Below are 17,674 nucleotides of genomic sequence, written 5' to 3' on the forward strand. Positions count from 1 at the left end.
TGGTTTTCCTTAAAAAAAAAAAAAAAAAGCTGCTCCTGCTGATAATCCACTTGGAAAAGGGGATTCCTGCTCTGGTGGGGCGTGGGGAAAGGAACTGGCTCAGCCTGGAGTACAGGGAAGGGCAGGAGGGGTTGGCGCCTGGGAAAAATCCCTGTAAACCAGGCAAAAAGCAGGAAGAGTGCTTTTCCCCACCTATCTCCTATAATAACATCCTTATACACATGTATGCTTCTGGAGGGCTGCTCTATGTACTGTGCAACTAATTACTGTTTTTCCCTAGAATCAACTAGTTTTTACTTCAAAGTGACTTGGCAGATTTCTGTCGGTCGTCGCATTGGTGACTGAGGAGGGGAAGGCAGCAGCTACACGGAGCAAAACTTGGGGTTTGGGACAGCACGGATTGTGTTTTTGTTGGAACAACCCATTGAAAACTTTGTGATCCCAGTGCTTTGCATTAAGCTGCTCAGCTTATTATTCATAATAGAACTAGAGCATGAAGGATGGACTTAAAGGGTGAGGTGCCAAACCATTTCTCTGTGCGTAGTTCATGTTCTCAGGATAATCCAGTTTCCCAATTTTTTTACCTAAAGAGGAAAAAATGGAATCTGAGAAGAAATATGTTTTAAATGGATTTAATTACTTGATAGCCCTGCGAAGTATAGCCAGACTTGTTTTTAAATACCTTACAATTCCCTACGGGTCAATATTATGGAGTATGTTAGTCAAAATCTGGGTTTATTTAGGCTATAGCATGTTAAAATACAAATCGGGATATAGTTGATGGTGCTTTCAGCTTAAATGGAGAAAAAATTGTGTCTGTGCTGTGGAAGAGAAAAATGGCAAGTGAGGTATGAAGATATCTCAGGCAAATATAAAGCAAGTGCTATGTGGAAGAATGAAAATAAAATTTCATTAGCTGAATTACCTTTTTCTAAATATGGAGCATCCTGTGTAACCTGCATACCTCTTGTGTGCTGCAACAGCTTTTTCCTTCCGAAATCTAATGCAGGGATGTGTTCATCATTGCTTAAGAAAACAGCTGAAAATACAGAATATTCCATTGTAATCAATCTGTTCTCACTTCCTCTTTGCACAGCCAGGCTCATAATGCAGAACAGGATTGTTTAAAATTATCTGTCAGCCCAGGAAAAACACCAGTTTTCCTAGTACATGCTAAAAATGCTTCTCCCCCCACTTTTTTTTTAAGCAGGTTGCCAGTATGAAAACAATTGGGTTTCTGAATCCAGCCCACCTGAAATATGTGGGTGTACATGATCAATATGGGGGAACGTTTTGGGTAGCTAAATTGGGATTCAATTCCTTGTCTATGTTTGTAAGGATTGAAGAAAGTCTATAAAGTACCAGTTATGGTACTTTATTCACCCTTTATGTATATGAACATGAGACCTTCTTCCACAGAATTTTAATTCACTGAAATGCCCTGTACGTATGTATGCCTGACAGTTTTACATGTAAAATTAGGAAAAGGGTGTTTTCTGTTTGGTGGTGTATTTATAGTCTAATAACTAGAAATAAAATTACCTAGATAGTCCATATAACTCAAAACCAATCCTTTGTCCTTTAATAGTTAACATACACATATATTATGTATAGGTGTATTTATATTCTAGGAGCAAACTGCAACTGCTAAAGAACACCTATTCATTGGTGAAGATTCTTCTTAGTCCTAATCATCAAAATGATGAGGCTAAATTAAAGGTTTATTAGCAAGTGATATTCTTTTTATTGCATGATCATGGACAGTCACGTTATATGTTTATCACAGGAAGCATTCCATATATATAATTGATCTTTATTGAGTGCACTGGGCAGTTTAACTGCTGCTCAGATGGAGGTAGGTGTAAAAATGCCTTGGCTGTTGGTGAGAGGCAGATGTAAATGGTTCTGGTTCTAGAATGATAACTACTATCCCTCCTAAGCCTGTCTTGAAAATCCAGGGAGCAGTGGGAACTGCAGGGGGCAGAAAGGGTCCGTTCTCCCGCTGTACCTACACTGCGTTCTGCCTTGGCAGACCATTTTAGTGCTGTGCTGTTCGGTTTTAATACGCACCTTTTCTGTGAATAAGCTTTTACGAGCTCCAGCTCAAGGTTCAGTTTGCTTTACAGCCAGTGCTTCCAGCAGAATGGCTCTAAAGCCTGGTTTATAGTGGGAAAGCTGTCTCCTGAACGTGTATTTCAATCCTCAGTCAGAACCAAGAGATAATTATGTGTGTGTCTTTGTAGGCACTGGGATTCTGGTGAAGATTTTCAGAGTCTGTTGGCTATGCTGGGATTTGAGCTGTCATCACGGTGCAGTTGTATCCACACGGAGGAGCGAGGCTGGGACTTGCCTCATCTCACTGCATCTTGGCCAAACTCAAGTGCAGCACTTGTACAAGCTGTTCTAGGCACAGGGATTGCCGTGGTGTAATTGTATTGCTGGTGGTGAAGCCTAAGCAAAGACAAAGCTGTCACGCTGGAGTGTGGAACAGGAGATGAGGAAGAGGGAGAAATACAAAGACTGACTCTTGAAATTATAGTTATTGTGATTAAATGTTGGAGCTAGGTTTTAAACCTCAAGTTGTGTGTAAAGTGACATAAAATTAGGGTGGACTTTTTCATTGTTGGGGCTTTGACTTGTAACTCTTGAGTTTTAATTTGCCATTGTTAGAATCCGTTTAATAACGTGATGGCAAAGCTCGTGTTTCTGTAGGTCATGGACTTTACCTTGAATATTTTGATCTGAAAATTACCTCACACTTAATTAAGTAACACTCTAGAAGAGGTCCTTAAATTTGTCACCACTACTCCCCATTCAGAAATTATGGAGCAGACAGAGGATGCTGAAAAGGCTTGTGCCAGACCTTCATGTCAGCTATTTCCATTTTTTTAATGGTTTCATTGCTGGAAGGGCAACTGAATTTATGATTAAATTCCCTCTTCCTGGATTATACGCCTTGGAGGAAAACTGTCTCATTCTGAATGGTTCTTACTATCACTGCCCTGAAAAGGCTCTTGATGATAAAAGTAAACTGGTCATTGTGATCACAGTCGTGATATGCACAAGGTTCTGTGTGGAGTTTCAGAATGTTTGTTCAGTGCTTCAGCCAATAGATCAAAGAATTATTGCCTGTCAGGGGCTGTGCACTCTCATTGACAGCAGCTGCATTCTGGCATATTTCTGCCTGTTTGAGAGCTTCTCTTGTTTTTCCCATTATTCTCTCTTTACATGGGTCCTACAGACCAACTGATCCTTTCAGATATGAAGAAACATTTGCTTTTATAGGTGATGACTTTTCGTCAGGTATCATTCTCCCCATGAACTTGTGACTTCAGTGTGTGGCTCCTTGTAATATTTTGACAGATAATCAATTCTTAGATTTAAACCTGAAATGACTTTGGTTCATTTCCTAACTTTCAAAGTTAAAAAGGTTAAAATAACGTGGCAGATAACTGCCGTGTCATGTTTTCAGTAGCAAGTATTGTGGTTCACAGTCTACATCACTGTGTCATGTTCTTGCTAAAGTGACCTTGCAGTCTTCAGGGTAAGCTACGGGTGGAACTTCTCATTTTATGCCTGTTGAGGCACGTTTGCTTCCCAAGGGCCTTGCCCCATGTACCTGTCCAGGAACAGGGAGGTGTTGCTTAGGTGATTTGCTTTGTACTGTAACAGACAGGCCAGGAGCCCCACCAAGCTGTGCCATCTTCACAGGCTTGGTGTTTGGATTGCTTAAATTAATGAGGAAATCTTAGCTTGTTTTTCTTTAACGTTTTTAGCATGTGCACCAAACTTCTGGATTACAAATCCTGTGGAGCATTTGAAAGAGGAGTCCAGGATTCAAGAAGCATGTCTCTTTTTCAGCTGTGTACTCTGCTGTGGCTGCCTGAGTGAACTGTGACTCAGGAAGGATGTTCTCCTTTGCCATGTGCTGTGGGAACTGCCTTCTCCCTGAAAGCCCGTAAGAAGTGTCAAAGTCAACTGCAAGCTTCATTGTTCAGGAGGTCTCCAGTTTCATACCTGAGCAATCTTCCTTAGTTCTTAACCACTAAGGATTTAAAAGGTCCTTAGACCTGCTGAAGGTAATGTTCTCTTTATTCTCAGTGTGAAGACATGACCTTTGGTGAGAGAGATGCCCAGACATGAGATTTTAGCTCTGTACTCAGCAGAGCCTGGTGTACATGGGATGTGCCAGATTGAGAATGCTCCACTGAGTTTACCTCTCTGGTGCTGAAGAACATAATACAAGACCTTCCTCCTTCTAGTGGTGCTAAGCCCTATTTTGTATCCTGGTTTTTTTTTTTTTTTCAATCACTTGTTGGTTTCTGGGCCAAAGGTTAGGAATTAGTCTTGCACTCTGAACTTGAAGATGGTGAATAGCAATTTTTAAGTTGTGCGATCTGAACCATCAGGACTTCTCTGATTTTTAACATGGATGGGAGAGACAATAAATGCAGTTTTCTTCCTACTTGTATTTGTTCCCTTTTGTGGAGCAAGAAGATGGATCTGCACTAGCTGATGAAGGAAAAAATAGGGATATGTTGGATAAGAAGGCTTATTTCTTTTTTTTTCCTGTAGTCTTATCAGCAGTCAAAGGTTTGCTCATAGCCAAGCTGTTTGTCAGAGTAGTTGTAGCATCTCTTTAATTTTGTCTGCAGTCAACGATTTTATTTGCTTAATGCTGAAAGCTTTTAAACTGAAATGACAGGGAGTAGTGTGAAGGTGAGCAGGGTGGAATGGCTTTGTTTGATTTGCTGGACTATGTGTTGAGCTTTATTTTAAGCCATCAAAGCTTTAAACCCCAAACAAAGGTTAGGTGATAGCCTCATTTTTGTTTCAAGCCTTAATCTGTGGCGTTAAGGTGAAACCAGAGCTGCAAATTGCTTGCAAACCTTGTACTCTCCTCCTTTCATTTGAGGATTTTCTGTTTCTGTAACTGGTGTAACAAATTTAGAAGCAAATGTTACTGACTGGTAGTGGAAGTTTCCTGCTTGTGAATTGCTGACTCTCCTTCTCCTGAATTACTGCTCCTTGAGCTGAGCAAAAAAAAAGTGTTTTCCTTTGGGATGGACTCTGGGGATCCTTATTCATTACAAATGCTCTTGCAACTGTTAGTTTGATTCCCAGTGGTGGCTGATTTGTTTTAAACCAGAGAAACATTAACTCGGTTTAAAACCTTGTGTTTCCCACATTAAACCAAGCACCCACAGTTTTTCCTGTTCATGTGCAGTCCTATGAAATCTTAGGAAGAAACTGGTTTCTTTCTTTTTCCTGGTAGATATAGGGCTTTTTTTTTTTTTTTTATTAGCCACACCTTTCTGTTTCACTTGACTGACAACTGCTTTAAAACCGTGGGTTTGGGCTTTTCATTACTTATATTCCCATGGTTCTCCAAGTGTTTGTAATGTGTCTGTAGCCTGCAGCAGCATCCAAGGTGAGGAGATACTCATGTCCTCTTATTATACATCAGGAGAAAGGCAGTCTGAAGGTGACCCATACACATCTCACTGTCCTGTTCAAAGCATTATTAAAAAAGAAATTATTTTTTTTCCCACCATGCAAAGAGCCATTGCTAGAACCTTTCTAGACTTGGACAGAAAGAGCTGCCTAGAGCCACTGTCTCCAGTCTCTCGTTAACCTGTGGACAATGGAGCAAGTGAGTGAAATGCTATAATGACATTACAGTTTATTCTGTTACGCTGGACTGTGTTGTCAGCAAGCAGGGTTGGAGTGTAGGGAGAGCCATATGTTACCCAAGAGGCCTGAATTGGGAACCTTTCCTTAGCAGAAACAGTTCTAGAAGCTGATAGATCTGTTCTGACTGGATGAAAGCTCTGTCTTGGTAGTTGTATTCTCTTACATATTGATTTGGCACTCCTTTATGTACACTCGGCTTAATTCAAGCTAAGAACTTCGCTGCATTAGCTGGTAATAGAATCAATGTAAAGAGTTACTCCTTGCAAAATAGACCTGCATTCTGTTTGGGAGTGGGACCACATAATGCAACTGGCACAGCAGCTCAAGAGCAATCCGTGGTTTACTTTAGTGCTGGAGCAGCTGCCATGGTGCTGATCTCTCTCATTTGAGAGAAAGAATCATTTTATCTGTCTCAAGACCTATTTGAGGATCTGTAAAGTGAACTGTTACCAGACACCAGTTGACTCAAAGTAACCTGAGATTCACTTTATCAGTTGATAACTGATTAGCAGCAAGCAGTCCTGTCACATTCTTTTGTGTGTGGAATACAGCAAATACTCTACTTTAGATTTTCCATTTCTCTACTTATGTAGAATGCTCCTTAAGGTTTGGTTTTATTTTTCTTAAAACCTCTCAGTGATAAGTAACGCTAATGTAAAACCGGTTTTTTGGTTTTTTTTTTTGCCTGTCTCTGCTACTTTTAAAGTTGCTAAAAAGAACTTTTCCCCCTCCTCTTATTCTTCCTTTCCTGTGTTTAATGGAGCTTGAAATTAACGTGGCTCTTCTTGTCTACCTCTTGCACAGTATCACTGGTGATGTCAGCATATCCCTGGTGGGAAATATGTCTGTGAGGATCTACAGTGCACTAAATTTGTCATTGAATAAAAAAATTGGGTTTAGACAAGGTGAAACTTGAAAAAAAAAGAAAAAATGGATATTGGTAACAAGAGTTATTTTCAACACTACTTAAATTGTAGTGTCTTTTTAATGAAACTATTGAGGGCTAGTGCAAGTTTTCAAATTCTGACATTTAATATGACAAATATATAAAATATCCTCATATTTCAAGTAGTGGTGAGAGGCAGCTCACTAACTGACACTGCTTGGTAGTAAGTCTGAAGTCAGAATTGGGATTTGACTGAGCTTAAATGGTCTTGTCCTTGTACCATGCTGGTTTTGCCATGGTTGGTTTGAACACACAGCTGAGCTCTCCTGCACATACATGTAAGATGTGAAAATGTAACTATTCATACATTCAGTGAGTTGTGTTTATGTAGAATTAAGATGTAGAGATCATTAATCTACATTTCATTCAAGAGATCATTGGAATATCTCCTCTTTGTCATTAGTGTCTTCATCTGGAGTTCTGTGTTGCAGTTCTTCCCTAGTATGTTAAACCATGTTTTCATCCATGTATTAATGCATAGTTTAAAATATATTATATTTTAAAATCACCTAGTTATTAGTCCCTTTATTTTTCTTAAACACTTAAATAAAAGAGCCTGCCGCATTTGAATGTAGTTTAGTGATGGGGATGATGGAGGATCAAGCACCCATGTGGCACCGAGTTCCATTTGCCTCACTTGTCACTCAGAAGTTCATGCATCCAAGTAGCCTCTTTTAAATAGGGTTTGGCTTTGGATTCATCTCACTGAATTGACTGCCAGGGCTTTTATATGTATGTTTTGCTTCTGTTTTTAAAGGGCTTTTGTTTTTGAATCAAGTACAGACTTGAATTACTTCAGTGTTTATCAGCACAAGGAAAGAAAGCAGCAGTTTATAAGCTTTATTTTTGCCTACCTCCCCCTTGCCAACTTCTGTTTAAAAAGTGTCTTTCCTTCCTTGTGTCTTTGTACAGCCTGATGTTATTTCACAAAGTTTGTCTAATTACAGTTTGTACTTCTGTCCTCTGCAATCAGCCTTGTTGTTGCATTGCAAGTCACATTTTAAGGGACCTTGTCTACAATATACTTGGTAAATAAAGGTGAGATTTATTGCACAGCAGATGTATGACAGCTCAGTAAGTGCAGACAGCTGAGATAGCTGACTGATTTCAGTACCTCGTTTGTGTTAGGTGAGCTTTTGTGACCCTCTGCCCTCCAGGGACAGATGCAAAATTTGTCTTAAGGTTTTCTGTTTTTCTTTGCTGTACTTCATTATTTTCATATTACTGCCCAGTTCTGTCCCTAACTGGATCTCTGTCCTGTTGGCAGCTGGTGGCCAGGGTGCAGCTCTCACTCACGTTGGCCTCTGTGCATTGCTGACTTCTGCTCTCTCAGCGAGCATCCCCTCCCAAGAGATTATTATGGGAAATGTTTATCTGCATGATGAACACTCAGTTCTTTGGTCACTCATGACACATTTTGTGTTTTTGGTTGCGGGATGATCTTGATGTGGAGAACAGGATGAGAAATGCCATGAAAATAGTTTCAAAGTTCCTGCACTTCTGTGCATAAAGAGGAATAAGACTTTCCTCCGTAATGATGAGGCTGTTCCTCAAGGAAATTTATCTTATACTGTGTTCAGCATAATTTTATCTTGCTGCCCTTCATGATGTATTTCCTTGTCACATAGTAGTTCTGCTACGTGGAACTTCTCTTGCTGTGCAAGTTTCAGAGTTACCCCAATTAATTAAATTTGTTTTCTGCATCTCTTTGGAATAATTATGTCCTCATTGAGAGATTTTGGGGAGTAGGAGATGTTTTCTTTGTCTGTCTTAGGCCATGTACTGCAAAAATCTGACTATAGAAAAACAGAACTCCAATTTTGCAGTAACCTGAAGAATTACTTTATTACAGCAATTCTTTATAAAGCAAGCAGTTTCATTCTGTAAGCACATTGTACCCTTGTGTTGAAACTGGCAGAGAAGTTGTTTTATGCAGTGGTGAAAAGGATGTTAAGGAGAAGGTGAGTTAGCAAATCTGACAAGGTTTAAAATCTTGAATTGAAATTTGGAAACTAGTTATAGATATGGATTCCAGTGAGACACAAGTACATGATGGAATTGGTAAATGGTTTGGGTGAGAAGAATGCCAATGAGGTAAAGGACTGGCAATATTTGATTTACCAGAGAAAAGCAAGAGATGTGAGATTTGAACCTTTCTGTGCATTATCGTGGAGACTGGTCAGTGAGGAGCATGAAATCCAGCTCTTCTGCTCTGGGTGAACAAGTGTCTTTCCTTAATAGTGTAAGGAATTACCAGCTCTGGGCTGTGCATTGCTGCTGTTGTACCATTGCTGTGTCATGTTTGTGTGGTTGTGCCATGAACCAGAAAGAGCAGATAAAGATGAATTATTTTTTTTCCCTCCTCTTACTGATATTTCACCGACCTGAGTAGTGACACTGGGAGGCTGCATGTGAATAATAACTGCTGCTGTGCTCTGGACTGTGCCAGTGACAGACCATGTGTGAGTGTTGTCCTGATGGTGGCTTCTTCTGTAAAGAGTTTCTAATACTGACTTCATCCAGAAGGTTCTGTGAAGGAACCTCTGTTAGTGCTGCTGTGGTGTGCTTCTACCTGCTGTTGTCACTGGTGTGTGCTGAGCCTGACACATGAAACTTGTCTTATGTCTGCGATTGTTGGAACTTAGTCCTGTATGCAAATAAGTTACCTCAGTTTCCTTGTGAAAAATAAATGAATCGGAGAGTGTGGAATGCCTGTGATGTGTGATCAGCTATTACAGTAAATCTACTTTTCATATTATGTTTAATTTAATGAAATTAATAGTGTTTTTCCAAGTAATCAAGTTATGAGCCACTTGTGTCCCTCTTTAAACAGGCCTGTCTCTAAGTTAAGATTTCCGTCTTTTATAATCAACCTCTAGTAAGCTGATGTAACTTTTTTGTTGGTTTAAAGCATGTGGTCATGGGCCGTGTGCCTAGATCATGCTCCTGCTGCATGTAGTTGAGGATGATGGGATAATGGGACTGTAAATTATCTCTTTATGGTGCTGGTTTTCCTCTGGCCTCCTCCCTTGTGCAGTGTGGAGCAGCCCCAAGGCTGTTCCGAGCGGTGCCAGCTGGCTGGAGCCCTGGGGGCCGCTGTGCCAGATGGAGACAGCAGCGCTCCAGTGAAAGCCAAACGTGCTTCCCTTCCCGGGGTCGTGGAGAGGTGCAGCCTCTGCAACCCCGCCAGGATCCCTGGGCAAGAGCTGTCCTGGGACTCAGTTACTCCTCCACTGCAGCCATGGAAAGGACTGGGCTAGGGCATCTGTTGGGCTTGGTTTTTTTTTGGAATAGATTCATAATTCAATATTCAGCTATTAAACATTTTCAATGTGTTAGCATCTCCTTTTTCCTGGTTTATGCTTCTGTACTGTATCTGTGAAATGTTCAATTCCATAGCATGTACAGATGCTTGATATTGAGACAGATTTTTTCAATTTGATTAAGTGTGGTGGTTCCTGATGTGTTGTCCTGCTTTTTTCCTCACTACCGAAAAATGCGGTTATCCATAAGATACTCAGACTAGAAAAAGCTTGTTCATGCTGATTTTTTTTCACTAAAATGAAACAAAAACCCCAAATCCTTCATTCCACTGTCTGAAATGACAACTTCAGATATGCTCAAAAACAAAAGCATCCCTTCATTTGCCTAGTTGACTTTATAGTTTTTATTGAAAAAATTTGATTTCTTAGAATACCATTGAAATCAGTTGTTGGTGTTACTGCATTGTATTCAGCCCTTCCCTGTGGCTTTTTTGTATTCCAGAACAATCTTAGTGTAGATTAACCTCATCTGCACAAGATGTACCCCACAAAACACATGTGTTTGAATAGTTCCATCTGGTGGAGATAAGGACAATAAATGGGTGAAACTCTTTGAAGAATCCAATTCCCTGGTGGCTGCTCGAACAGGTATTTGTTCTGTAGAGGAGCTGAGATACACCAACCTACCCAGTGTTTCTTCACTCTCTTGACCCAGAAGGCTTTGTTCTTATTGACCCATTAATGCAGCTCACACTTCTAATCCAGGAACCCAAAATAGCTGCCAAGCCTGGATTTTACTGTGGTGGCATTTGCTGCACAGGTAGTTGGTGCAACCCCCTGTGCAGAATTTCAGCTGAAAACCCCCCTGAGCTGAGGCACATGAGACTATTTTGGGCAGATATTTCAAGTGTCTGATTTAAGTAAGGTAAAAAACCCAACTTGGTAGTATGTACAAAGGATTTACTGGAAGAACAATATATTTTGAGTCAACTCTCCCTGACAATCTCCAGAACTGGATGTGAGTGGGAATGGGGAAGGAAGGATGTGTCTTGTAGCTCCCTTGCCCTGATGATTGTGCTAGAGGAGTGAACTACAAGGAGAATGGACCACAGAAAATGGTAGTTACCATATTCCAGCCTAAATAGTATTTATCTCTGCTCTTGAAGAAGGAATGATGGTGTTTCTGAGATCTGTTGGTACGTGAGAGAGGTTTGGGAGTGATCATTCAGTCTTGTATTAGCAAGGCAATGATTTAAGGCTGAGTCTATCTTGAAGGACACACCAGTTTGAAGTAATGAAGCAGTGGGAAGAAATGTATGGTGAGAAATAATTTAAAGGCTTTAGATGCATTTCCCTGATTTCTTTACAAAGTAATTTTTTCAAAGTGACCTTCATTTGCACGAACTGTTTTTACTCAGTGTGTGTTCCTCTTTGCTACACAATATTTTTGCTACCTTTTTACTTGGAGAAACTTCAAATCACAGGGAATTGGAGGTAATTTCCTAGCAAGGTAGTAAATGACTTGTAATAGCTTCCTTACAAAATTCTCAACACATACTGTTCTCTTAATACTCTTTTTTGCAGGTGTGTTATATCTACTTACAGGTATCTGAAATAAAGCTTTTCAAGGAAATTGTGACATTTTCCTTTTGTCATGCAGAAAGCTCTGTTCTATGTAAACCCTTGCTGAGTGTGATGCCTGCAAGACTGTTCCGTTCACTTTAAATACTTTTATATCCATATAACTAATGAATTCGTTTTCTTTCAAGATATGAAATCCTTTTGTCCTGCTCTTCCTTAGTGCTGAATCCCTTAACCTCACCAATTCATATGTTTCAACTCACACTGCTTAACTACTTAAAGTATTTCCTTCAAGTTAAGGTCTTGAAAGTAGAACACATAATATGTGAAATCAACTCTTACCAGCATTAATGTACTTTTCTTCTGGTTCACGAAGCAAGGAGATTGCATTAGAATTGAAACTGATGATTGGTGGAATTTCCAAACTGTATATTGAAAAAAAAATTTAGCAAACCAGATCAAAGAGCAGAAGTCATGCTTTAGTTCTGTCACTTCTGCAGAGCAGAAGATTTAAGTGTGGTGAGTGTTCAAGCAGGAAGGAGATTCCATTATGTATTCTTCAGCTTTGTCCTTCGCTTCTTCTGCAGGTTTTGCTTTAAGAACTTGTGGTAAGGAGCTTTGGTTCCAGGTTTCTTTGTGGTCAGTTAGCTGGAAAAGTGGAATGGATGAGCAGGAGTCTACTTCTTAGCAGAGATGGTTTTGATGTAATTTTTCTCTCTGTAATTGACCTTCCAGTGAGGCCAAAGCTGGTTTTGAACCTGCCCTTAACTCACAAGTAATGGTGAGTTCTGCTGCAGAGCACACAAGATCTGACAGACTTTGTGATGTCCTGAGTTGGACTCAGTGATCACACCAAGCCTTCAGTGTCACTTACTTCACATCAGCTTGGTTTGACTGGATACTTCAACGATTTTGTGCTAAGCAGGAGCAATCTGGTGCATTCTTTCCTGATTTTTGTTCTGTATCTGTTCTTTGGAGAAATCCTCTACAACAGACAGTACCTTGTTTTCAATGGCTGCTTTTTTTAAAAATTCTTTTTTCTTCCATACCATGAGTTTTCCTTCGTGTTCCTACTTCTCTGGCTGTACACTGCCTTTCCCCCTAGAAATTATCTGTTTGTTTACAGTTTAGACAAATGTCTACATTTCTGTGCTCCTAATTTCTTAACGTGGGCCCACCCTTTCGAGCCTAAGCACAGAGCTCTACTCCTGACACAGAGTCTGAGCAGACTGTTCCTCATGCCAAGGTTGTAAGTGTTAATCTTGCTGCAGACTGGGGTGATAATTCATTGCTGTCACAGCAACACATGCTGAAAGTTGCTTCTTGCCAGATTTGTTGGCTATATGCTACACTAGAGAAAATTATTTCAAGAGTCTTATTGCATAGCCAGATGCTGCAGAACTCATGCAATCAACCTCCCCTCCCCCCTTTTTATGGCTGCTCTGACTTCAGGGAGGAAAAACTGTTATATACTGAAACACATTCCTGTGTAGCACTAGTAAAGACGTGGATGAACTTCTGATTGTGGCTAATTTTTCTGGTTTTTCATGTAGGGAAGTTCTGGTTTGTGTTCGGGATAAAAAGGAAGGAAAGCTTTTAAGGTAGGATGAGGGGAATTTAAAAAAAGGAAATTAACAGTCTCTCCCCTGCTGTTTGTTGGGTTCTCTGCCATAGTTGGGTGCTGGGGAAATTTTGTGTTTTCTTTAAGAGGTAGTGACTAGCTTGGCTCAATTCTGAAGAACTGGAGCTTCTGCCATCTGTGTCCTTAGGATCTTTCAAAATCAGGAGAACCTTTGTGAACTCTGGATATCATCATATCTCAGCACTGGCCTAAAGATGGTGTTTGGTTTAGTTATATCTGAGATGTAGAGCCCTGAAGAGGAGAATAAGTGGATTTTTGGTACAGGATCTGAGTCCCCTGTAACAGCTTAACATTTGCTCTTATATATGTGCTGTAGAAAAATGCAAGTTATGTAGTTTTTTTTTCCCAAGGTATCCATTACATTTTGGGCACAGTGGTGTCTGATTGCCAGGGAGGTGAGATTTACTGGCTGTTTAGTCAGACAGAAATACATTTTCCCAATGTATTTCCAGCATAAATCTCATCATATCCAGTGGCTGGACATTGTGTCACCAATAATTTTATCCTCTCTTGTATTTTAAGAGAAGGTGCTATAGAAGTTACTTTATTATGAATGTGTTCCCATAGGACAAAATCCAGGTAAAAATGCAGTGTTGGAGAGTTTATTATTACCCACACATTGTGTGTCATGCAGAGCTCCCCTGCTTTTCATTCCTTGTGCCTCAGTTCTTTGCACTTTTAGATCACAGGAAACACTGCCCTGAAAATCAGAACTAGGAAGGGCTTCTTTTAGACCTGAGCAAATCACCTCTTTGCTTGGCAGGGAGAGCTTTTCAGCAATTTCAGGTACTCTAAGAAGGCCTGAGGCCTCAATGCTCTCAAATGCTTTTTTAATCCTGCTGTAAAGCATAAAGGCCATGTATTTGTCCCCAGAACACCACCCATGCTTCTAACTATGGAGACAAAGCAAGAGATCAGGACTATAAATCTGTACTGGCTCTCATGGAATATTTTTGCTCTAATCTATGTGAGATTACTGGTGATTTGCAATTGTAATACTCTCCTGAAGAATCCCTTGGTTTTCCTTCAAGCTCTTAACTGGTTTTTCAAGTGCAATATGCCAAGGAAGTTCTGGCTTTTGTTCAGATAAAAGACTTTATAATTCACTTTCTCCCTCATTCCTGTGTTTCCCTTTATCCTGCTGTTGTGGTTTGTGTTTGTATCAGCCTTTCATTTTCCCATGTGCAGGGGCTTTAAGAGCCCAGACAGTTCCTCTTGCTGGGGTAGCCTGCGCAGCTTTGGGAGCTGAAGGGAGAAAGGTTGAGTTCCCTGTTCTGTTTGTGGCCTCCACTGCCACATCCAAATGATGGATTGAGGCTCAATCTGTGCATTATAGATGTTGAATTTATTCCTGGTACTGTTTCCGTGAGTGCAGGAACAGGAATTTGTTTAGAACAAATTGACAGATGAGTTCTCTGTTCATACCAACGTTCAGATTGCACTGTGGTTATTTTTAATAGCAAATACAATGTCTTTTTTTTTTTTTTCTTTTTAGCAATGCCAAGCACACACAAATGTCTGCTGCTATGTTAACTTTGGTGAGGGATTTGAAGCTTTGATGAGCTCTACTGTATATAGTTAATGTTTTCCCTAAGTGTTGGGAAGTCTGTCTGAGTTTTGGAAGCTGGGACAGGCTAGATCCATGGAAGAATGTGTAAAAATGTGTCTCATCTGCCAAAGAAGATTTGTTAGTATGTTCAGGGCAATAAATAATTTAAAGTTTCTGAAAACTGTTAAGGTTTGTGTGATATGGGGAAGAAGGAAATCAAATGATAAATACATAACTTCCCTCGTTCCCAGTGAGTCTGCTGTTTGAGATCTTCAGGTCCAGCTGTTGCCTCCTCCCAAATTCAGTTGCTCAGCTGGGAGACAAGAAGTGTTGAGTTGATCTGTTTGCTTGAACTGATTGATTTCAGACCTCAGTCATTTACAGCTTTGGGGCAGAGCTTGTGGAGTCCTACCTTGTGATGATGTTTTCCTGTTGGAATGCAATGTGGTAATTGCTGAGATTGCATCAGATGGATTCCCTGCTGAAGGGGAAGCTGTGGGTTCCAGCAGACCATCCACCTTCCTTTGGGGAGAGAACTGAAATTGAGAAGGGAAGGCAGGACCCACAGAGCCCTTGCTGCTGTCTGAACTTGGGCTTTTCTGGAATTCAGTCTTCTGTTTGATAAAAATAATTACCTTCTGACACAACAAAGCTTTCAGTTTCTGTATGGGAAGTAAGTAAACAAAAAATAATGGGAGATGGAAGCCTGTACAACATCTCATAAATAGTGAGGGAATGTGGAAGAGTTGGAGGCAAAGCCTCTTTGTTTTGAGTGGGGGGATGATGAGGGAAGAGTATTTTTAATATATTGGTTGTTTAGGAACCCCCTGAATGAGGATATGGCAGGGAATTCACTACTTGAGTGTGGTAGGACAACCCAGAGTTCTGTTCAGGTGTGATGATCCCTCCAGACCTTAAGGAAGAAATGGGATTTCAGGCTGATTCTGTCAGGATGGTGTTTGGTGGCACAGCTGGTTCTGCCCATCCCAGCAATGTGTTCTGTACACAATTGTTAACATGAGGCCTTGGCACAGAAACTGTTGGCCAAGTTTGATTTCCCTGAAGGACGTTGGAAAGTCAGCAGAAATTACAGAGTAGATTCAGCTCACAGGGAAGTTATGGCTCTTTCCTGTGGATGCACCTTCTTGCTTTTTTGTCCTTTTTTTAATGCAGATGTTGAAATTCAAATTTAAAACCACATAACAAAGCAAACCTTTTCTATCAGTCTGAAACTCAAAACCCTTTCACTTGGTGCTGTAGTAGCATGTAAGATTCCTTGATTGTACCAATACTCCTTATTCTTGGAGAGTCTTGAAGTAACATACTGGCTGATGGGAAGCCAGTTGGAAATGAGAACTCTTTTCTTCAACTGGAAAACCAAATGAGTATATCCTTAAGTCCCTCAAAAGCACTGCTCATGCTATCTAATATCTGTTAATCATTTCTTAGGAGAAATTATGGAAATGTTACTCAATGCACTAATTCTCTACAGTGTTTCTAATTACTCCATTGATTATTTTGAAGCGTAGGTTTGTGTGAAGGAGCGCTGGGGTATATTTGAACAAATACAGAGCAATAAAACTGTAATTGTAATTCATGTACATTCAACAAACAAAGCATTAATTTTATTAGTTTTTCCAGCAGTCTGTGTGTTTGAAGTGTGTGGCTGGTTCTTTCTTAAATCTGTGGCTCATTAAACTTTCTGTACTGTATTGTCTCATCTGTCAGGCAGTCTCACATAGATTTGGTGTTTTATATGTACATATTGTACAAGTAATTAATTTTAAAAAGTAAAAAAATATATGCAAAGGCTGGTTTAGTTGTTGTTTGTACTAAAGTTTTACCATTCTCCATGGTATTGTCTTAATCATAAAAGAAAAAAAATGTACCTCAGGTTGTTCCAGTCAATCTGCATTCAATGACTGAGTTCTGGTCCACTGAGCAGTCACTGCTCTATCAGAGTTAATAATACTGTGACTTCATCTATTGTTTTACTAAAAATGCCAATAATTATTGCAAGTGGTTATGAAATTTCTTTCTTTCAATCTCAGTGTCTCACAACAGGCTCCTATTAAACTTCATCCTGTATCATGAGAGACCAGAATGTATGATGAGAAAATGTGTTTTGTTATTTAGAATCCTGTAAGAGCACTTACTTATTTCATTTTTGTGATGTTGTCGTTGGGTGGAGCTCAGTGCTTGGGGTTTTTTTCCCTGTATAAATGCATTTCCAGATGTTAACTTTTGAAAGTCTCAGTTTGCATTTTGAGGTTTTAATCCTTCATTTCAATGCACAGAACCATTGTAGTGGATTTTTTTTTTTGAAGTTTAATTAGGGGTTTTTGGTCTGTGTATATATGTTAAAAACCCACACACATATAGTCACTGATAATTTGCTTAACCTTGGGCAGGAAAAGTGGAGAATGGTAACAAGAGATGCTTCAAGGTGTGTGGTATCCAGTGTAGTACAGAATCTGTTCTTTCTCTGCCTGTTTAAGCCTCAGGTTCACTAATTTAACGATCAGTTAAGGAGGCTTCAAGGTCTGCTGTGTTTTGTCAGAGCAGCAGAGCTAGACCATATGGATGATGTTTTTTCCCTTTATCCTTTTTTGTAATTTCTTTGGATGTGTTTGGCTGTTGGTGTTTGTTGTCTTACTCTCTGATTAAAAGATGAATTTAGTTTGTGATAGGAGTTAAAGAGCAATTTGTTTCACCAGTGTTTGTTCCAATTTTCATTAGTGTCTTTTTTCTAGTAGGGAGTCTTCAGATAGTTGATTTTTTCTTTCCAAAGAAGTTATTTAAATCACCTGATTATTATATTTATGCAACTGAAGTTTTCTGTGTTCTGCTTTGCACAAAAGTTCACGTGTGCCAAGTACCCTCACACTCTCCTGATAAAATAAGCTCTAAATTATATCTGAGTAATTCTTTTTCTGAAGCTGTCTGCAGCTTTTGCCCTTTTGGTAAATGAAAAACTACTTATCTTAATTATTAGTGTT

This window comes from Geospiza fortis, unplaced genomic scaffold (assembly GCF_000277835.1).
Source record: "Geospiza fortis unplaced genomic scaffold, GeoFor_1.0 scaffold213, whole genome shotgun sequence".
Classification (NCBI taxonomy): domain Eukaryota; kingdom Metazoa; phylum Chordata; class Aves; order Passeriformes; family Thraupidae; genus Geospiza; species Geospiza fortis.